Here is a 19,127-nt window from a genome sequence, read left to right on the forward strand (position 1 = left end):
TTTTCTTTTTTTTTTTTTTTTTTTTGGTACCGGGGATCGAACTCTGGACTCTGGTCCTTGTGCTTGCAAGGCAGGTGGTGGAACCAGTGAGCTAAATCCCCAGCCCCTATCTTTTGTTATTCTTAAAAAAGCATCTTTGGTAACTCCTGAGCTACTGCTAAGGAGGAGGCAGGGTGGGCCAGGAGCCAGATCACCGGAGAGACCAAGTGATTGCAGCAGTCCTTACAGGGTTGGGACTTGCAGTTTCACTCAACCAATCTCTGGGAGGTGGAGAGCTGATCAGATATTCTACTCTGTAACCCTGGCTTGAATGCCAAGGTCTGGTGAGTTTCGAGGTCGCTGAGCACACATGGAGATGTCTAGGGAGGGGCTCACCCAGGGAGGACACAGAAGCTTCACCCCTCACCCACATCTCGCTCTCTCCAGTGCTGCATCGGCCCGCTTATCTGTGTCCCTTACCACAAGCTGGCAAATGTCAATGTGTTCCCGAGTTCTGCGAGCGTTCCTAGCAAATGAACTGAATTCAAGGAGAGGTTCTGGGTATCGCCAGTCAGTCAGAGGTACAGAGCCTGGCACTACGGCTCAGTGGTGGAGCAACTGGTTAGTGTGCATATAAGGCTCTGTGTTTCATCCTCAGCAACGCAAGGAAACGAAATACAGGTGATCCAGACTTGCAATTGGCGTGAGAAGTGGGGGACGGTCTCACAGGACCCCTTAAACTGTGGGATCTGACACAATCTCCAAATAGATGTGCCAGTGTTGATGAAGACAGGAGTCGAGTTGGCAAACCCTGGCTAACTGCGTGGTGTGGGGAAAATCCCTAACATATCTGATCTCCAAAGTGCTCTGTGCTGAGTGTGAGGGTGGAGTTGGGCTTGTGTTTCCTTTGCTTTTACTGTTGTGGCATTCTTCTTTGAGTGTGCAAGATTGAGATAAAAAATAAGCCTTCCCCAAAATGGAACACTGGAGAGGTCTATGGGTCTTCTGTATATGATAATATGATTTCTGAAACATGATTACAAGTTACACTACCTGGGTTAAGTGTGCTGTATAAGAATTTCTTAGTAAAGATGCCCAAATGGGACTCTACTTATAAAGGCATTTTATTTAGGTGGATTTTAACAGCCCTCTCTCTCTTCTCTCTCTGTATATACATGTATGTTTGTGTGTGTGTGTGTGTGTATGTGTGTGTGTGTGTGTGTGTGTGTGTGAGGTAATAGATATGTATCAAATTTTTAGATAGATAATGACTAGAGTAAATAAAACAATCTGCTCTGTCTTGACTGCCAAAATCTTTATTGGTGTAAGTGGCCATAAGCTCAGATCAAAAGCCATCCTCCAGACTGCTGTGGGGTGAGAAACCATCACATAACATACATTTGGCCAATGATACAGAAGGAGAAAGTACTTAAAACTACTAAGAGTTGGGCAGAGGCAGCTGGATGCACACAGTTTGCCTGTGTGTGTTCCCTTTAGTAGCTGGAACCAGTTAGCTCTTTTGCAACAGACTATGGAAGTAAAGCGAAGAGAACCTTAGAGCCAGTAAACCTCCCTTTACACCCTACACACACACACACACACACACACACACACACACACCATTTGTCAAACCACGAATTTTCAGTTTTCTGTTTTATAGCCAAATGTGATTCCTGAGGTAGAATATGATATCAGAACTCATGAGGGTATTGGCGAAGACATGGCTCAAGTAATAGAATGCTAAATGCTAATTGATTGGTGAAACCTGTAGAATAGTGAAGGCAGGTATTGCAGGAGAAAAAGATCAGTGACCTCTATGAACCCGTTCACAATGGGGCTGTTTCCTATGTCTTGCTGCCAGGTGGCTGAAACCACCGGAGGTACATATATACTGTCCCACTGGGTGGCTTTTTATTAATTTTTTCAGTAAAAAAATGATAAAAGTGATTAGATCCCTTTGTATCATCAGTGGTGCATACCGCCGGATGGGACAGTCATACATGGTGGTCCATACCAGCAGAAACATGTGAAAGAGGGCACATCATGTTTTCAGACTCTAAAAAGCAGTCTATTGACTTTTAGTCAATTGTTGGTGTTTACTGGACCTTCTTACTGCTATTTGTAAAGCCCTCAGAAAAAGACGAACTTATCAAGAGACTCACAGTTTACAAACAGATGTGGTAAAAGAATATAGCACCACCATGAGAGATATTTTTGCCCAAGACCTATAATCTAAGTTGATTTATGATTCCAAATTTGGGACCTTTTATTAGCTGGGATATATGTTTGAGTCCGGGAACAAAACCTCCAAAATACAGTGTAAATTAGGAAAGAAAATACAAGCTTAATAGTCTCTTAAGTAACAGTGTAGGTGTAAGCAAGATGAGTCTCGTACGTGACTTCATGTTGCCTTTGTGCCTTTCTGCTCTTTGGTCTTCAAAGTATTTACCTTTTTGCAGAGACCGAAGGCAACTTTGAGTGACTCTGACATTTTATAGAGCAGGAAGGGAAAGAAAGAAAGGGTTGTTACAAAGAGTGAGATCAGGCTCTGCCCAGTCTCCAGCTTCCTGTCTTGCCATGAGGGATCTTCCACAAGCATTTCCGTAGTTATGATACCATCTTCTCCAAGGCCCACTTCAGAGTCAAGTAGAGGCCAGGACCATGCTCTTAGTTCTCCGGAGATGTGGACTAAACTTCTTTTCTCTGTAAAGTACTTAGCCTCTGAAATTTTGTTACAGCAATAGAAAAATGGATGAATATAGTGGAAATGCCTCAAGGATTCGTTCTAATTAGGAACTGAATTTCTCTCCTGAAGACTCTTCTACACTGAACTCAGACCAGGCACTCTGAAGCACTTCATTCTCTCTTGAAAAAGGTCTATTACTAATTCTCTAATCAATGCGTGAATATTACATCTGTCAAATTGCTCCTATCAAATGATTATAATTCATGGCTATTTGCTTAAAAAGAATCATGTAGTCTGGCTTGACCAGATGTTAATTATATTACTTGAGTTACAGAACCACCTTTCAAAATAGAGGAGAAACCTGTTTTAAACCTACGCTTTGAGAAAAATAGGTAATATGCTTTGCTGAAATGACACATCGTACAAATCAGATCATTCAAACGTGAACAGAAATATTTCTTCAGAGATGTTTGTTGAAATCTTACAGTTCCAAAAATTATTATTTAAATATTCATTAATAGGAGGATGGTTAAATGCACTGTTATGGTACATGTTTAAAATAGGAGCTAAATACTGAAAGAAGACGAAGCTATGTGGAAAGATCTCTATGCTGCTATGTTCAGGTTTTAAAAAATGATAAAGTAATATACATGGCTCAGGTTCACTTTTTGTAAAACAGAGCAGTATAGCAAATATGTTGATATAACGAAATTATATGTATAAAATGCATGCAGATTTCTCGAAGGCCTTGCAAGAAGGTATTAAAACTTTACAACTAGGTAGTGGAGTTGGTTGTACTGGTCCAAGCAATGAAAGACTCTCCTGTATTTTACATTATAACCTTCTATGCACTTTGGATTTCTTTCTTTCTTTTTTGGTACTGAGGATCGAACTCAGGTCCTTGCACTTGCCAGGAAGGCGGTGGAAACACTGAGCTAAATCCCCGGACACCTTGGATTTCTAATTCTCTCCCCACACTCACTGAGGAGCAAACCCAGGATCTCCTGTGGTAAGCATGTACTCTATCACTAAGCTAAAGCCAGGGAACTTTTTTTTTTGGTACTGGGGATCAAACTTGGGACATTGTGCTTACGAGGCAGGCAGTGGAACCACTGAGCTAAATCCCCAGCCCAAGCCAATGAACTTTTAATCTTCAGTTTGTACTGATTTTTTAAATAGAGAGACAGTTATTAAATCTTCAAAAAATTCATTCCAATGTATACAATTATCTTTAAACATCGTAAATATTCAGGGAGTACACAGCATGTGAAATTATCAAAGGAATGTCTAGATAGAATCCTGTTTCCTTTGCTTTTTACCAGCTCTAGAAAAAACACTGTATTTGTTTAGATAATATATACCTTGACATTATTTTTCTTTTTTCTCTGAAGTTCACTTGCAGTTTTCATGAATTTGTCCTACTCAGCAGTTTTAAACAAAAGGGAGAAAAAGAAGTGCTCTTTCTGTCAAACTAAGTCTTATACTATATTCTTTCTCTCTCTCTCTCTCTCTCTCTCTCTGTCTCTCTGTCTCTCTCTCTCTTTCTTTCTTATATACTTTTCTAGTGGTGCAGCCTCAAGCAGAACCTACCAAAGAAGAAATCATCAGGTTTCCCTACCTAATGGGTGAAGGGCAGATCAAGGCACCAGAGGTTCATTTTGGCAATCTAGTAGTTTATTTTTTAAAAATTTCATTATATCGGAGGAAAATTCCTAAAGCAGTTTGGCTTCAATTTGAAAAAGTGCGTGGTAAATATGATTTCTACTCTTTTTAAGGAAGGAAAAGCACGTTCCTCTCATGAGAACAAGAGACAGTGGTCTGGAAAAATACAGAACTGAACTGGTTGTATAAGAAGAAGCTACAGAAGGAGCAGGCCCAGCTTCTGAGCCTCCTTGTGTCATGGGGCACTAAGAGAAAAGCACATTGTGCAAGAGGTTGTGCAATAGCCTCACTCCTTACAGTAAACACAACCAGCTACCAAGCACCTACCATGCCCTGGGTTCACGGGACGTAAGGGGGGAAGACAAACACTGCTGCAAATGTTTTCTAACTTCATTGAGGGAAATAGGTTGGAATCATTCACGATGAGAACGTTTTATAGTTATGTAACACCACACCGTTCATTCTCGTCCTTCGGAAATTGAGATCTAGCCATGCTAGTAAAGACCCCTCCATGCTATGTGATGTGAGGAAATCATTTCTTAAAACCTAATTTGCAAGCAGGGAAGAGCAAGATTTGCTGAAAATAGCGGTACTCACCGTTGATTAAAGACCCACTGTCTATGCACGACTGGGTATTATTTTCCTTCTGGTGAGGAAGAAACTGAGGCTGGGTAAGGACAGGGATCGAGCCAGGAAGCCAGCCAGCTTCGCCAGAGTCCGAGTGCTTTGAACTTCTGAGCTCCGAGGCTTTGTGATCCTAATGACGGGAAATGGAGAATAGGGAGGGGGGGGGAAATCTTCACATTCTCCCCCACACTTAAAAAGGAGCCGGAACAAAAGAAGAATGCTTTCCCGTATGCACATTTCTTTCAGACTCCCGGTGAAGGACTCAAAAGCTAAGCCCCCATCGGTCCTGGAGAGATGGGATAGGCAGAACAGAGAGGAGGAATGAATAGTTTAAAAAGAACAGCAGTGGCCCAGGAACTTCTTATGCAAAGACACCGGATCGGCGCCGAGCCTCCTCCCTGTTCATTTTATCTCTCAGAAGGTAGGCAGTGCGGCCTGTCAAGGTAATGCGTTGCTACACTATTTGGAAAAACTACTGTTCTAATTAGATGAGCAAATAAATGCTCATTTCAATTTATTAATATAGCTGTAGGCCTTGTTACAATTGATCTCTCGGTCTTGAGACCAATCCATCTAGAACTGGGACTCATTGCGGTGAAGGAACAGGTTTTAATAATGGATCAAGGTGGTGAATTACTCAGGCAGAAGGGAGCAGGGCTGGACGCCTTCACTCACTTCTCTAATTAACGGTGAGCTCCTGGGCCGTCTGGAGCCTTCCCAGTTTGTCGCCACCGGAACTGAGTTTTTCTCTGGCCATGGATATGTTTTGTTCGGGCCCACGCTGCTCCAAGGCAAAGGAGGAGCACTTTTCACGGTCTACTTTGCCTTCTGATGTTCCGAGGTCTGTGTCTGCTTCAGTGTCACTTTTCCTTGAGCAATGAAAATGTTTTCTTGATAAAAGCAACACCTGTGTTCCACGGGATCTCTGGGTAGGACCTCAGCACGTGAAAATCCAAAATACTTCAATTCTTACTTAAGCATAGGAATGAATCAGTCAATAAAAAGTCCACTCCCAGTTGCTTCAACCCATTTAGTCATTTATTTTAGTGGCTGAGGAAAAAAAAAAAGGAACTGCTAGAAAGAATCTTCAGTCTCCATTGGATAGAGCATCAAATCAAACTTGTATGATTTGTGTGGAAAAGGCAGGTTATTCATAGAGGTTTTCAGTACTCCCAAGTGGCTCCTGTAAAGAAAAGCCTCCCAGGACTTGGCTACCCAGACTGCAGAGTGCGGGGAGGGCTGGGGAAGTTTTGCCTTTGCCTGCCATGGATATTCTGAGCGGGAAATGCATCCCCCCTCACAGACGAGGCCTCTGTGTAAATCAACGGCTTTGCCATGAACACATTAATAACACGCTTAGATAACGGATTATCCTTATCTGGATGATCTATTTTGTTATTACCTGTTACCATGAAAGTTAGAAAAGGTGCGCATAAACCGTTATTCAGCAATTTCTTTGTACCGTGACAAGAGAATTTCTCTTTCAATTTTGTCACATCGGAGACAGTGAGAACGGAGGGGTGGACGCTGTTAGCTCACCACTTCTCTGTAGAAATTGAATCACCCTTTCTATAAATCAAGAGTCATGTTAAGAGCTCTGTGAAGTAAACAATGATGTATATGAATTAGCAGCGCAACTGAAGTCAATACAAATCCAAGTGGCTTTATGAAGGTATCGATGTTCCCAGCTCTTCCTAAGGTTGAATACATTTAAGCTTTTATCCCCTAGGGCATTGTTGAGTCAAATGAGTCCATTCACTGTGAAACCAGACTGTAGTTGTGGCTGTGGATAAAACTACACACACTGAGAGTTCGTCCCCAAACTGGGTTAAGTTCACCCCTGGCTAGCAGTGCTTATAGTGAACTGAAATTACAAGAACCATGCACAGAGCAGCCCACTACTATTATCAAGGGGCTGCATTGCTATTTGAAATATAGAATCAGAATATAGAACCATCGCAGGGTATCATGAGTGGAAATGCATTTTCTCCCAAGTCCTGGGACTGCAGGCATGTGGCACCATGGGCGGCATTAGATGACTGTAGAGAAAAGCCCCACAGAGGACGCGTATTCCACAAATGAATCATTTAAAGTGAAAGTAAGGCGTTATGGTTGGGGTCTAGATGTCCCCCTAAAGCCTCATGTGGTCACAGACTGGATGCATGGTGCAGTGCTAGGTGCCAGGGCACTAGGATGAAGGGTGTGCGTGCTGCCCGCCCTAATAAGATAAAGGGGCAGAAAGATGCTGGTGACCCCTGGCTACCTTTGCCACCTCATGCGTACCGTGTTCTTTCTCCTCTGCAGTGCCTACTTGCCATCCCTGCCTTGGATCCAGCTGATTATGGACTGAAAACTCTACAAACTGTAAGAAAAATAAACCTCTTCCCGTCCACCTTTTGGTGTTGGGTATTTTGGTTCAGCAAGGAGAGAAAAGTAACTAACAGAGGAGCTGAGCATGGTGGTGCATGTCTGTGATCCCAGCACTTAGGAGGCTGAGGCAGGAGGGTTACCTCGAGTTCAAAGCCAGCCTGAGCTACTTAACACGACTCTGTCTAATAAAACAGTAAAGGTAAGCCATTTATTTTGGCCTTCGATGGTCTTTGCACATTGGATGCACATTGTACTGTATCTTATTGTTCTTCTTAGAACATTAGAACATCTAACTATGCCTTTAGAAGGACCAACTTCAAATGATCTGACTGAGGGCACTTACGTGGACACCTGATACTTACAAGAAAGAACACTGAGGGGCCAGGGGTTTAGCTCAGTGGTTCTGGGAGCTGCTTTGCAAGCGTGGGGACCCGAGTTCGATCCCTGGCACCAAAAAAACAAAACAACAACAACAACAACAACAACAACAAAGGAAGAACACTGAGAAATGAAACATAAACTGGTAAGTGGGGGAAGTCATTCATCTTTTAAAGCCCATAAAAGATAGAATTGTAAATTAAAATGTCCACGTTACGTTCAACACCTCTCTCAGCCCCTCGGTCCTTTTGTCCCCATGTAGCATTCAAGTGTGGGAATGTTTCTCTTGGACGTGTGTAAATCACACATTTAGTCATGCTGTACCCAGGAGAACTATACCAAGAGGACCAGGGGGAGGGAGGCAAAAGATATTAAATACTGGTCCAGCAGTTTGTTAATGAAGCATTTACACAAGCACTCTGTAGGGTCGGGATGAAAAGGGGGGCCTGTTTCACTGCACCCTTTCATTACTTTGCACAGTCTTTAAGAGGATTAATGTGGGGGGCGCTTATCAGTTGAGTCTCAGGATTGGTAAGGCTGAGTTCTTAATAGATTGCCCCTGGATTTAGGATTACTGCAGTGGAAATTCTTCCAGGCTTTCAATAGAATAGAAAGCAGTTTGTTTTCCCCCCTTCAAGAAGGGCTATTCACTTGGTGATAAAATGACCCAGGACTCAGAGTTTATTCACACCACTCCCTCCCGCTTTTATTTATTTATTTGGGTTACCAGTAGCCGATACATCAAAATATGCACTAATTTTACCAGAACTATTGTTAAGAAGCAGCTAACCATGCAAGTTTAATAGCAACCAACTGACTTTCATGAAGGTCGTATTAAGGATCTGGTTCATTAAAAGGAAACTGCCCAGCAGACGGATGTGCTTTTAGGAGCTGCACATTCTCTCTACCTCATTTTCTGAAAGGTTCCTTAACAGTTCAGATAAACTCCATATTTGGGAGGGCACTGAAGGGCACGAGTGGCCCCTTTGTTTTTCTAGGGAGTTAAGGCAGCTGTTGTTGGCAGTCTTGTGAGAGTGCAGCCCAGTGGATCATGCTGCCTAGGTCCTGTGACTTCACACTATTTTTAGCACAGGAAGACATTAGTTGTAACAGTGTACAATGGGCTAATCAGCCATAATAGAACTCACACTGTTTTTTGCTTCACATTGCGCTTATTATGTGCCTTGAATGTAAACAGCACTTTGCTTCTTACAAAGATGGCAGTTTGCCACGGTAGGATCCAGCCTTCTCTCATGCACAGCACACACTGGATGGAAACAAACCCAAGGACTCTGAAAAAGCGCTTGTTTGGATTTATGTCACTTGCAGCCTTGGACAAAATTATGTTTTGTTACTTCCATCCTTCCTGTCTCCTCCTGAAATTAGCAAACATTCACATGTGCCTGTTATCTGTGCCTGAAAAATTATTTCTCTTATTTCTACCCTTATTTAAAGATGCAATAAATCATATTTTATATAAAATTTTAAATGATGACATTTTTCTACATTTTATATCCACCATGAAATATGTGGAACTTAATGCAATAATATAATATTTGATCATATAAAATGAAGTCACTTTAAAACATGATGAAATAGCCAGGTGTGGTGATGCACACCTGTAATCCCAGTACTTGGGAAGCTGAGGCAGGAGGATCGCTGTGAGTTCGAGACCAGCCTGGGCTACATAGTGAGTTCCAGGTCAGTCTCAACTACATAGTGAGGCCTAAAAAAAAAAAAAAAAAAAAAAAAACCATGATAAAATATACTCTGTTTAAAATTATACCTAATGCCAAAAAAGAATTTTATTATTTTTTGTTTTTTTGGTACTGGGGATCGAACTCAGAACCTTGTGCTTGTGAGGCAGGCGGGAGCACCACTGAGCTAAATCCCAGCCCCCAAAAGAATTTTATTTTGTACCATCTGTAAGCACCATTAACAGATTCAATACTTTGTTCTCAAAACAGGTTTGGAGCAATTTACTATAAAGCAAATTATTGTTGGCTAGGCTTCCTGTACTGTTACGCTCTCATTTTTTTTTTTTTTTACCCAAAGTGGCTTACTTAAGAGTTTTCTGAACTTGTATCACAATAAGACACGCAAATGGTAAAACCACTGAAATTTTAGAAGAGAATTTATAAAGAAAAGCATTCCTAGCCACAAAGCCCCCTGCTAGGCACGGGCCCATTGCTAGGAGGGATTCATCACGTTTTTGTGTGTTTTAGTTCTTCTTGGGGTTGCCTTCTAAACTTTAGGTAATCGCTTTGTAATAGTGTTTCTTGATTCACTCATGGAATCAACAAATCACATCTACCATTTGCCACACACGCTGCGGAGACTGAGATAAAACAGTCACCAAAACAGACAGAAGTGGCTGTCTCTGCAGCTCACGTTCCTCTGGGGTGGTGGTGAGGAAGTCAGATAATTTACATGCTACATTAAAAGGGGTGCTGCTATCGAGGGAAACCAACAGGAATGGTGAGCGAAGGAGTTCTAAGGATGGGGAGGGGTTTGCAGTTAAAGTCAGGGGATTACAGATGGACTCGGGGGTAATATTTCGGCCAAGACGTGAAAGAGCCATGCAGTCACTCGTGCGAACATCTCAGAGGACGTTGGCCAGGCAGGAGGGGTGGAGCGTGAAGCCTGGAGACAGGGACACGCCTGGCTGGGGTGAGGGACAGCAAGGAGGCCAGCAGGGTTGAGGGGCGGTGAGCTAAGGACAGTGTCGCAGGAGACGGGGTCTGCACAGTAATGGGACTGGGCGCCTGACAGGAAGGCCCCTCGTTAAATTTGTCTCTGTAAAATGAGAGCGAAGGGAAAGTCTGAGAAGATAGTTCGTTAAATCACATTTTAGTTTGGCTTTATCGAGGGAAGGGTGTACAGAGACGAGAGTGGAATCAGGAAATTACTTTAGAGTCCTTGGGATGCTTCAAGTGAGAGAAGAGAAACCCAGCACAGGCTAATGGTGACAGAAAGGTAGGCAGGGGTCAGTTTCTGAGTATACGGTGAGGTTCACATGATGAGTAGGTTCTGTTTTATCGAATATGAGAAAGGCTCTTTTGAGTTACTGTAGGAATAAGTGGCCCCGAAAGACGATGAGACAGACTACAGGGTGAGAGGGATTTGGAAGGGAGAGTTGGTTAAATTGGGCCTGAAGGTGTGATAGCAAGGAGAAAAGGTTGGAGCCTCCTCGGGAGCTGAGCGGTGTAAAGTCCAAAGACCTGGCTCTGAGACACGGCCACATCAAACGGCCGATGGGCGAGGAGAAGTGAAAAGGAGGGAGAACTCTGAAAGAAAGAGAAGAAAAGCAGGCTACTAATTATGTATCAGTCTTACATGTCTCCCAGTAAGTTACTCATGGTAGAGGAAGGGTTATGAAGGGGTTGGAGATGCTGCCGTGAAGTATGAGACAGCACTAAAAATATAAAAAGAATGAAACGTTAGAAAGATTTCCTTCAGTTTAGAATTGGTATTGCAAGATTGTCCAGCGTGCACTGAAACATTTATAAAGTAGTATTAGCAATAATCACTTTTTAAGTATTGTGAAATCCAGCATCAACAAAAACCTTTTACACCAATGAACTGCTTTGACAAAGCCTGTGACGGACATGTTTGAAAACACAGAAGAATAATCAACACTATTCTGAAACGTATAAAAACTTAAAGGCGTAATCTAAATACAAATATAAGTACATGTGTGCACTGTTAATTTTCAGAGAGGTAAACTTCTGGCTTGCTTAAGCAAGTAAGCCAATAAGCAAAATAAATAAGTACATAATGAAACAAGTGATCGTGCTCTTTTAGGGACTGTATCAACTAATTCATTGCCGATAACCAATTGCCTCGCAATGTAGTAGCACAAAAGCACAAGTGTGGATCATAAACTCACAGTTTCTTTGAATCAGGAATCAGTGGGGCAGCTTAACCAGCTACCTTCTGCTTACCACCTGAAGAAGGTGCAGGCAAGCCATTGGGACTGTGTTATCTTCAAGACCTGGCTGGGGGGAAGGTCCGCTCCCAGGCTCAGAACTGTGTCTATCAGCAGGCTGCAGTTGCTTGCAGGCAGCTGGTCTGAGAGGCCTCGTTCCTTGTGTGCTGTTAGACCCACGGCCTTGGCTCCTCATTGTATGGCATGGTTCTCTCTATCGTGCCACTAAGAAGAAAGTACACCATATGCAAATGTTTTTTTTAAATGTCAGAAAGGAGAGCTTGTTCCAAGCGTAAGGCGTGGGCTGATTCTCTAGGAAGTAGATACTAAAATGAATGCGGACGATGTATTGGTGAGTAATTATACCCAGGAAAGGAAAAGGGGAGAAAGCAGGATGGGGCTGGAAAGCGGGAATCTGAAAATAATCAGTACCAGGCAAAGTTTTCCATCGGAATAGTCTCAGGATAACAGCTGGTCTTTAAACCAGTTCCTTGCTCAACAAGAGGTTAAGGGCTGTCCTGAGAAAGAGCAACCTTAGAGTGAAAGCTGAGGGGGACTCTGGAAAGAACTGGACTTGGCAGTTGTCCTCTAACGTCATACTTTTTTTCTTTCCTTTCTTTTTTTTTTTCCACTTGCGAAGCAGGTGGTGGAACCACTGAGCTCAATTCCAGCCCTAACTTCATACTTTTTACAGGGGCAGCAAGTCCATTTTAATTTTATAATTTTTTTTCAGTACTGGGGATTGAATTTAAGACCTTGCGCTTGCCAGGTAGTGTGGCACCACTGAGTAGCAAGTCCACTTTAAAGGAGAATCTGAACAAGACCTTTCCTCCCTGGCAGTTTACCCCTTTTCTGCGTGAGTGTAGCAAGCAGCTCCTCCATCGTTCCGAAGGGCCTCTTTTCATCATGAGAGCTGCAGAAAAAGCTGTTGGAAGAACCACAGCCCCATGCGTGCAGTAGCTCTCACCACTGTTCATTCTAGAATCTCTTCTCCTTTAGGTACTGCCTCTGATAATCTCGAATGCGTAAAACCTCAACAGAAGGTGGTAAGCCTTTGGTAACCACACTTTTAAGGTTGGGATTTAGAAACTGCCTATTTAAAGAAGAAGGTACCAATGGTACCATGTTCCATTTATTTCACAACAGCAGACAAGCCTCATGGTAGGCTGATGACCCTTGCCTGCTCTTCCCTGGTGGCAGCCATAGCTATTAGCCCCATGGGATCCTGTTTCTGCTGGAAAGTGCGTGCCCTGTTGGGGGTCAGAACCTCTGACTCTACATCTCAGAGCTGTGAGGGTGGGAGGCAGATTTTGACAGAGCCTCTTTGGTATCAATAAGTGGAGCTATTTCTGTTCAGAACACAGCAATGTAGAATTATCTCTACTTCAGTGTAAGCCACAACTTGCAGAACTTTATCTTCACTGTGCACTGTCTCAGATGTGACACTGCAGTAAGCCATTCTAATGCTCTTTTGGGTTGGAAGTTTCTGGGTATTAACACGTGTGGTACAACCTGTGACTCTTACGAGTATGAGCTAACCCCACACCTCTTCTGCTATACAATGAATTCTTTTGGTAACACTCGTGTGGTTTCCTGAAATAACTGCTGGGTGAGGCCGTGTGGTAGGAGCAAGTCCATTCATGCTCAGAACAACTCTCTATTTTTACGAGAGCGCATAGTAATTCTAGAATTGTAGCCTTTATCCCCTCAAGTCACCATCTGGGCCGTCCACACTTGGGGCCAAGCTGGTCTCTGTTGCCTGGCAACTGAACATTTAGGGGTGGCCATAGTGGGTTTTGGTATGTGGAGATCCATGCTGTTAGAAGCATGCAGAGCCTCTCACTCTGTCACTGCAGCCACTTGACTTAAGTGACCAACGCGCCAGTTCCGCAGTGGTTGTACAAACGTTGGCTGACATCCACTGGTTGAGTCATTTCTCTACACGGTTGATCAGTGCATGTTTTAGAGTGAGTACTTTCAGTTGGGCATGGATCTTTACACTTTGTATTCATTTTGGGTTCATATAAGAACCCCCTTCCCAATGTTTTGTCCATGCTCTTTCAATCTTTTCTATGCTTGGTCTCTGACCAGCCAACCAGGTCTTGTCTTCTTGCCGTGCTTTTCTACTTTAATCGCACCACATAGGATCATGACATGGCCACAGGGGTGCTGGGAAGGTCTGTTAAGGGTGACGTAGGCTGAATACCCTGTCAGACAGCTGCTTTCCTCCTCATGGCTCGCTCATGCTTGGGTCTGGATATACTACATCCATGTACTGGGGACTGGCTCTGGGCCCATCCTGTTTTGTGATTGTTGTGTTCAAGAGGACCCACCTTTTGGTTTGACACATAGTCTCTTAGTACTGTGTAGTCAAACATTTCTGACTCTGCCAGGAACAAGTGACACAGCAGAAACCATTTATTCAAAAAGTACAGGATTTTTAGGAGAAAATAACACCAGCTTCTTCTAGAACTTGAGCAGCACAATCCCAACTCTCCCCTTCTGCCTCTGGCCTCTTGGCTGTGCTGGCACCTGGATCGACACCAGAAGCATAGGAGGTCACAAAGGCCATTGTTCTGAGCTCCAGAAAATAGAGCAGAAGGGAATAACAGAAAGAAGGCCTCTCTCAGACTCCTTGAAAATTGAAGCCCACTGGGAAAGTGAAGAGAATCTGCAATAAAGGCCCACCAGACCACCGTGGCCAGTAAGTTGGAGGGATCATCACCTCCCATAAGAACCTGGACTATCCTCAGGGGAAGGGCAGATGGAACCTGCAGTAGAAACTTGCAGACTTCAACTCTGCAGGAAGTCAGGGAGCTCAACTTGAGCTTTGCAACTAGAAATCATCCGGAATCTCAAGGGTCTGCTGCTGGCTTGCTGAGATTAATTGACTTAGATCTGCACAGTGCTACTCATGTTGTCTATTGTGACAGCAGAGACATACTCTGGAGGCCCTTCATTTTTATTTTTATTTTTAAAAGTATTTTTTTCTTTTCTTCTTATATTCAATGTTTTTCTACTCTGTTCAAAATTTTCTTTTTTCTTTCTCTCACTATCCAACGTTGTTTCTCATCTCCCGTTTTGTTCCTGTTCCTGCCCTAATTCAGACTTCTTCATTTTCTTTTCTTCTCTCTTTTTCCTTCCCTCCATTGTCATTAGTTTCAAAGGAAAGTGAACACAGTTTCTAGCTTCGCTATTGCTGTTAGGTTGTTCTGTTCTTGTCTTTGTTCTTTCATTCTGTCTTTTCCTCTTATGTTCAACAATTTCCTAGAGTTTGTGTGATCTTCCTGCATCCTCCGGCCTCATTTCTAACCTTTCCCTATCCTTCTACCTATCTATCCCTCTCTTCTCAACTCCTTCCAAGTCCCCATCATGAAGGATAAAGTTGCTATATTGAAGAGTTCATTTACTATAAACATATTTTAAGCTGGTCCTCAATTTTGATTTAATCCACAAAGTTAAAGGTGATAGATTAGTAACTACCACAAATTGTCAATTTCCAAGCTGTGCTTGATACTATTGTGTTGCTGATTGTATCACTTGGGCTAAGAGGTTTTGTGATTAATGTAATCAGCTGTTCTTCCTGGGAAAATGAAAATGAAAATGAGTTTTCCTCAGAGTCATTAGAGACTCAAAGCCTTAAGATCAGTTATATTAGGAAGATCGAACTATTAACCCAGGAATTAAACCAAGGACAGTACCAACAACAAAAATAAAGGGACAAAGAGGAAGGAGAAATGGGAGGGGTAAAGGGAAGGAAAGAAGGGAATGGAATTAATATAAGAAAATGAAAAATAATGGAAACAAAGTCTTTGTAGATAGGGAGGGAAGGAGAGGTTGAAGGGAGGGCAGGGGAATGGGGACAAAATAAGAACCAAGGTTGGTTATATAAAGTTACAAATTTTCAACAATGGATGCCATTATATTGTATACATTAAATGTACCCATAAAATTAATTTAAAAAGAAAAGAAATGAAAAGATATTTAAGCAAGGCACAGGCACAGACTTCCAACTCACCAAAGGCAAATTATAAGGGAAATCAGGTGAAAAAGTCCGATAATCAATGACTGGACACCCTGAACTGATAGCACAGGACATAACAATACAGATGAATGAGGCTCTAGAAAAATTCAAAACAGAAATAATTTCCCAGATAACTGCAGAGATGGAGAGCAGAACCAAAGCCATGATTAGAGACTTAGAACAGAAGAGATTTTAAAAAATAGAATAGATGAAATCAGGACCATGATAGAAGCCATGAATGCCCAGCATAGGAAATAAATGGAAACCATGAATGCCCAACGTAGGAAAGAAGTGGAATCCATGAAACAGATTGAAATAGATATCCAGGAGACTAAAAACTAGATTGAAAGCATACACAACAGACTGAGTCAGTCTGAAGATAGAGTATTAGCTATAGAAGACAGGATGGTGTTCAGTGACCACGAAAAGACAGATCTCTTAAAAATAGTAAAGGTCCATGAGAAGTCAATCCAACAGCTCCTAGATGATGCAAAGAAGATTAAGACTGAGAGGAGTCCATGAAAAATCAGGAGAAAGTACAAATGACATAAAAAACTGTTCACAGAATTAATGATAGAAAACTTCCCTAACAGAATAAAAGAACTTGATATACAGATAAGTGAGGCATATAGGACTTCAACTAGCCATGACCAAAAAAGACAAAAACAAAACAAAAAAAACAAAAATCTATACCTAGACATATAATAATCAGCGTCCAGAAACCCAACAGAACAACAAAATATTACAAGCAGTTAGGGAAAAGAAAAAAATCGCATGTAAAGGAAAGCCTATCAGAATCCCAACAAACTTTTCAAAACAAACCCTCAAGTCAAGGAAATCCTGGAGTGAGGTATTTCAAGCCTTAAAAGAAACCAACCTCCAACCTAGACTGATGTATGGTGCAAAACTATTCTTCAAAATTGATGGGGAAACAAGATACTTCCATGACAAAGAACACCCGAGAAACTTCATGAATAACAAACCAGCACTCCAAACAATTGTAAACAATAACCTAGAAAAAGGCAGTGAAGGTCACAACTCCGTGAGGCCCAACACAGCAAATCCATCAGGCAAAGCAAAACCTTAAAGGGAGGGGGGAAACTTAAAAAGAGTCAACAACAGGAAAATAACATGGTGATGATAAGTCAATAGATATCAGCTATATCAATGTCAATGGCCTCAGTTCACCAATCAAAAGAAATAGACTGACAAAATGGATTAAGAATCAAAATTCAATAGTATGCTGTATAAAAGAAACACATGTAGGTAAAAAAGAAACTCATAGACTGAAAGCAAAAGCATGGAAAACAGTTTTCCATGTGACCAGAACCCAGAAAAAAGCAGGTGTAGCTATCTCATTTGCAGATAAAGTAAATTTCAAACCAAAACTAATTGAGAGAGACAAAGAAGGCCACCACATCCTTATAAAGGGAACAATTCAAGAGGAAGACATGACAATCACAAATATATTCACCAAACACCAATGCCCCCAGTTATACAAAACAAATATTAAGGGACACAAAAAACCAAATAAGCCCTAATACAATTGTAGTGGGAACCTCCATACTCCATTGTCATAAATAGATCTTCTAGACAAAAACCAACAATGAAACACTAGAACTGAACCAAGTTTTCATTTATTTTCTTTTTTATTGCATTTATTGGTACTTTTTAAGTATACAGTACAGTTACATTCATCATTGGGATTTTAAACCTTTATAAACCAAACTTTTGAACAAACGGATTTAATAGACCTCTACAAGGTGTTCCACTGCACAAAATAAGGATGTACCTTCCTTTTGGCTGTACAGAGGTCACTTTCCAAAATAGACCACATGCTAGCTCATAGAACATGTTTAAATAAATGTAAAGGAATTTAAGTTATCCATGTATATTTCAGACCATACTGCAATTAAAGTTGAGATCAATAGAAACTGCAAAAACTTCACAAACACATGGAAATTGAGTACACTCTCCTGAAAAACCAATGTGCCCAGAGGAAATTAAAGAAGAAATTAGACAGTTTTTATAAATAAATGATAATGCCATACAACTTACAGGAATCTATGGCACACAATGAAAGCAGATTTATGAGGGAAATTCATAGCAGTGAATGCCTACACTAGGAAAACACATCAAGGTCAAATAAACAACCTAATGATGAATCTTAAGCTCCTAGAAAAAGAAGAGCAAGACAAACCTAAAGCTCATACAAGGGAGGAAATTATAACAGTCAGAGCAAAAATCAGTGCAACAGAGAGTAAGAGAATGATTAAAAAAATCAATGCATCAAAGAGTTGTTTTTTTGAAAGAATAAATAAAATCAATAAACCCTTAGTCAACCTTATCAAGAAAAGGAAGGAAAAGGCTCAAATCCATGCTATTATGAATGAAAAAGGTGAAGTCACAACAGATCCAGCAGAAATTCAATCATCAATACCTACTTTGAGAAACTGTACTCTAATAAAATGGAAAATACAGAAGAAATGGACAGATTTTTTTTTTTTTTTTTTTCTACTGGGGATCAAATTCAGGACCTTGTGCTTGTGAGGCAGGCAGTGGAACCACTGAGCTAAATTCCCAGCCCATGTAATTAAAAATTTACCAACAAAGAAAAGCCCAGTTCCTAATGGCTTCACTGCTGAATTCTACAAGATATTTAGAGAAGAATTATTGGCACTACTATTTAAACTTTTCAATGAAATTGAAAGGGAAGCAATACTTCCCAATTCATTCCTGAAAGCAAGTGTTAATTTCATTCCCAAACCAGGGAAAGACCCAACCAAAAGAGAGAACTAGAGGCCAATCTCCCTAACAAATATAGATGCAGAAATACTCAATAAGATACTGGCAAACAGAATACAGAAGATCATACACCCTGACCAAGTCAGATTTATCCCAGGGATGCAAGGATGTTTCAACATACATAAATCAATAAATGTAATACACTATATTAACAGAATGAAGGACACAAACATATCATCATCTCAACTGATGCAAAAAAAATATCATTTGACAAAATTCAAAACCTATTCACGATAAAAACCCTACAGAAAAATAGAATAGATGGTCTTTATCTCAATCTGATAAAGGGCATGAAAAACCAACAGCTAACTTTATACTAAATGGTGAAAAACTGAAAACCTTCATGCTAAAATCAGGAACAAGAATGCCCACTATCACCACTCTTGTTCAATATAGAAACATTAGCCACAGCAATTAGATGAGAAAGAAATAAAAGAAATAAAGATAGGAGAAGAAGTTAAACTGTCATTATTTGATGAAGATATGATAATGTACATAGAAGACCCAAAAAACTCTGTTAAATATCTTTTAGACTTAATTGACAGATTCAGTAGAGTGCCTGGATACAAGGTCAACACTCAAAAATCAATAGCCTTCTTGTACACAAATAACAGACTCACTGAGAGAGAAATTAGGGAAACAATTGCTTTCACAATAGTCCAAAACAA

General features: G+C 41.2%; 1 long non-coding RNA gene across 1 annotated transcript in view; it reads right to left on the reverse strand.

The window, feature by feature from the left end:
* Positions 1 to 19,127, reverse strand: part of LOC104864332 — a 53,695-nt gene that overhangs the window by 27,408 nt on the left and 7,160 nt on the right. Inside the window, exon 2 of the long non-coding RNA XR_780855.1 lies at positions 11,647 to 11,855. This is a non-coding gene — a long non-coding RNA (uncharacterized LOC104864332). The remainder of the gene's footprint in view (positions 1 to 11,646; positions 11,856 to 19,127) is intronic.

Source organism: Fukomys damarensis, unplaced genomic scaffold, assembly GCF_012274545.1.
Source record: "Fukomys damarensis isolate Sample0158 unplaced genomic scaffold, DMR_v1.0_HiC HiC_scaffold_3, whole genome shotgun sequence".
NCBI lineage: Eukaryota > Metazoa > Chordata > Mammalia > Rodentia > Bathyergidae > Fukomys > Fukomys damarensis.